The sequence below is a fragment of the Schistocerca piceifrons genome, chromosome 6 (genome assembly GCF_021461385.2).
Source record: "Schistocerca piceifrons isolate TAMUIC-IGC-003096 chromosome 6, iqSchPice1.1, whole genome shotgun sequence".
NCBI lineage: Eukaryota > Metazoa > Arthropoda > Insecta > Orthoptera > Acrididae > Schistocerca > Schistocerca piceifrons.
Window position 1 is genome coordinate 336,699,571 of NC_060143.1, and position 4,524 is coordinate 336,704,094.

Genomic DNA, 4,524 nt, shown 5'->3' on the forward strand with positions numbered 1-4,524 from the left:
GATGTCCAAGTGACACCACCTGATGGTAGACTGCAACACGAAGATCATCGGTTGGAATGGACGAACTAGCGGGCCAAGACACGAGGACTGCAGCCTTGGCATTATCGTCAGCGGCCTCGTTTCCCGTCAGACCGATGTCACCAGCGAGCCACATAAACGTCACAGTGGCTGCATCAAGAATGAGCACGTGACAGCTTTACTGGACCAGTTCACTAAGGGATGGACAGAGGACAGCATACAGAGGCTTTGAAGGGCACCGAGAGAGTCGTAGCAGATGACACAATTGAAAAACTTTGGTCACTGATACAGGGCGAAGAGCTCCACTGTCAACACTAAGCAGCGTTCCGGAAGCCTATACCGAAAAACGTCGGTGGCAATGACGAAGGCACACCCGACACCACGGTCAGACCGAGAATCACTGTACACAAAGCTACCGTCGCGAAGTTCCGTGTCAAGGTCGAGAAACCTATGGCGAGGTGGGAGTAGCGTCCTTAGGAAGCGAATGAAGGCCAAGATGAACACGGGCCGCCGCACGAAGCGAAGGTTGTGAAGGTAAACACCAACTCGGAAGGTGGCAGGTAGCGTGAGGTTAAGCTGCTGGAACAATAGTCGAAAGTGAACTCCAGGAGGTAACAGAGAAGAGGTATGCACCAGATACAGCTGATCAAAGCAGTATTCGAAGAAGGAGACATAGGATTGGTGGCCAGATATGGCATACAAACGACATACGTATTTGCTGAGGAGAAAACCATGCCGGTGTGACAGTGGTACTCGGTAGCGTCTGGTTACAGAATCTCAAACGGCTTAGTGTAAAAGGTGCCAGTGGTTAAACGCATGACACGATGGTGCATTGTATTGAGATGTTGTAAGATGGAAGGACATACAGACGCATAAACGAGACACCTGTATTCTAGTTTGGAACGGGAAAGGGACCAGTACAAACGGAGGATGGTGGCCCGATCTGCTCCCCAGGAGATACCTCTGCGGCCACGTAGGACATTGAGGGACCACGTACAGTAGGCAACCAACTAAGACACGTGGGAGGACCAACAAAGTTTCCTATCCAGCATGAGCCCTAGGAATTTCGTAGTTTCCACGAACGGAAGAATAATAGGCCAAAGCTGTAAAGACGGCGGGAAAAACCAACATCGGTGCCAGAAATTCATAGGAAGTCCAGCAGAATATAGGCCGTATTAAGGTTAATGGCAAGAGCAAAGAGGACGACGTACACTGTTTTCGTGAATAAATGTGTCCGACCTTACAAAAATTCCTGATGAAAGCTGGACATGCGTCTACGAGAGCTCCACGTGTAGAAATTACGGAAGGTACCAGTCCTCCAGCAGGTGTCATAGGCTTCCTCCAAATCTAAAAACACTGTCACAGTCTGGTATTTCCGCAGAAAACCATTCATGACATTGGTTTACAAGGTGCCGAGATGGTCAACGTCAGAACAGCGCTCACGAAATCCAGACTGTGCAGATGCTAGTACATTACGAGACTCGAGCCACCATATCAGCTAGGCGTGAATCACACATTGGATCATCTTGCAAACACAATTGGTGAGAGAAATGAGCGTTAACTAGAAGTAAGGAGTTTGTCCTTACCGGCTTTAGGTATGGATACGACAGTGGTTTCACGCCAGCATTTGGGAAACATGCCCTCTGCCCCAAGGCGATTGTATGTATGAAGGAGAAAGTACTTGTCCAAAAGAGAAAGGTTCTGCGACATCTGAATATGAACATCGTCTGAACCTGGGACAGAGGATCGGGATGCAGTGAGAGCATGACCTAGCTCCCTCAGAGTAACGGCGGTATTATAGCACTCACACCTGTGAGAACAGAAGGGTATCACCCGAGCCTCCTCCACTCGTTTCTGATGAAGGAAAAAGTAGCTTGAAATATGCACAAACAGCGGCCCAAAGCGTTGCAGATAATTATGGACTGGCTGGAAATTAGGAGATGCACGTTGGTCGCAGAGACCAGGCTAAGACTGGTCCACAAGAAGAGGGAGTGGAATTATGAGAACAACCAGTAAATGAAATACAGCTAGCCTTTTGCTAGCCCGAAGATCGCGGCGACTCTGTGCACGCAACTTTTAATAACGAAAGTAGCATGCCGTCGTAGAATGACAGTTAAAAACGCGGAGAGCAAGTGTCTTGGCGCGAATTGCGCCAATTGACCGTGACAAGGCGCGGTAAGGAGGAAGTACGAGGACTGGAGCATTATGCGGCGATGAGCATAACGCTTTTAAGATATTCTACCTGACCATCACGACTGGGGAAATGTAGTTCGTTATAGGTCGCCAGGGAGTAGTGAAGCCTTTCGAAAGCTGCCATATGGGTGGTCACATAGGTGGGGTAGGTGTTAGCAAACTGATACCACATGGGAAATGGTTGCTCAAGTATGTGTTAGAGATGATGCTTCAAATGGCTCTGAGCACTATGGGACTCAACAGCTGAGGTCATCAGTCCCCTAGACGTAGAAATACTTAAACGTAACTAAGCTACGGAGATCACACACATCGAACCTGCGACAGTAGCAGCAGCGCGCTTCCGGACTGAAGATTCTAGATCCGCTCGGCCACAACGGCCGGCAGAGGATGTATGACTCGAGATGACGAACAAGCTGGGCAGTACAGAAGGAGAGGTCCAAATGGAAATGTGCACTGTGTCTGAAAGGAACGTGGGTGCTCCCGTGTTAAGACGGATGAGGTGAAGTTGATTGAGAAGGTGAGCCTCTTGGGCACCTCTCTGGCACGTTCTGGGAGAGCCCCAAAGGGGATGGCGCGCATTAAAGTCATGAAGTAGCAGAAATAACCTGGCAGCAGCCTGCCCTGGTGATACCGAATGATGGAGGCTCCTAAACGGTACAAAAGGGATTGGTAAAGTGAGGAAGAAAACGCAGACCGCAACAGCTGGAAGCTGGGTTGTCAGGGAGATGATTTGACCAAAAATGTCATTCCAGATGAGCAGCATGATTCCCCCATGAGATGGACATCCATCCTTAGGGGCAAGGTCAAAGCAGACTGGAAAGAAATGTGAGAGCTCAAAGCGGTCATGAGGATGCTATTTTAATTACTGAAGGCAAAGAATATATGGATGCTCTGATTACAAGAGCAGGCATAATTCCTCCTCCAGACAGCGAATGTTTCATTGGAGAAGAGTCATGACAAAGAAAGTGGAGGAGGGAAAAATTTAAGTTTGTGGCTTCAGTGGCTGCCAAGTGCCAACCTTGGAAGACTCACAGTACAAGTCGAAGAGGATCCTGTTTCATGAGATCTACAGAGGTGTCAGCATTCTACTTCTGTCGATCTACAGAGTTCAGGACAGTAGGGACATAAGATGTCTTCGGGGAAGTATTCCCTCAGTCCTTTCCAGCGCGCCGGCTGTGTAGCAGGTGATTTCGTCGCATGAGGCGAAAGTTTGGTGGCTTGTTGCATAGCTGTAGGAGGAGATATCGATGCTACCATGACACTGGGCGATTTTACAACTACGATGCAGAATTTGAGTTGGCACTGCTGTGTGTCCATGTCCTTCATGGAGCGAGATGTAGCAAGAAGATTAATGTAAAACCGAATGGTAGAACACAGTGTTTCCGACTAGCCAACAAATTGCGAACTACTGGGAAAGGCACTTTGTCTTTCACCCTACTACTGGTTTGCGCACTACCTACTGTAACTGAATAGTTTGGCTCGAGGTCCCACGTGGTACGGCACGAAAATATATATATTTGTTATACTCAACACTCAGCGTATTTGAGCGACCCAGGGATATGGCTGGTCTCAATGTATGGCTACGTTTTTCGTCATAGGGTCCCAGCTCACACCTGTCGTAAACTCAGTTTTCAAGTTGAAATATAAAACACAATGCAGACAGGTATTGAGGTGAAATTTAAGTACTATTGAGTCACCGAGGATGATTTATTATTTGAACAAGGAGTTTCTATTTTTCCACGAAAGTCTTCAATATATTAACACCTAAAATGCAGTCTGAGGGGCTTTTACGTAAGGGCGGCCGTTAATAACTGATGCAGCAACAGTTCACTATAAAATTCATTTGTCACGATCACGGCCCTCGACAGTCTGTTCACATTTCACAAAAGACATTCTTCTCTGCTGTCCTAATTCACTATGTTGCGCTCAGCTTGGTCGTTTTCTAACGTCGCTACATACATACTTCTTCTCGTATGTGGCTACCAACCCTTAACTACTCCCAGATGTGCGGTACGTCCGGCTCTGAGCGTAGCTCAAACCTAACTTCCTGTCATCAAAGATGGCCACCCTATCCATCCTCGAAACGACGGCCTAACTCAGAACAACGTTTGACGGGGCAATAACAATTTAAGATCCAATTATCTGTCTCTGAAGCCGTTTTTTCACAAATGATGTTCTTGTGGTGTGATATTGCTTTTCCAGAATTTTTGTTACTAAAAGTAAATAAATAAAGATAAATATCTAATTACTAATCTACCTTTCTAAACTTTAGAATCTGCCGCTAGTTTCGTCTCTTTAAATTTATTTATCACC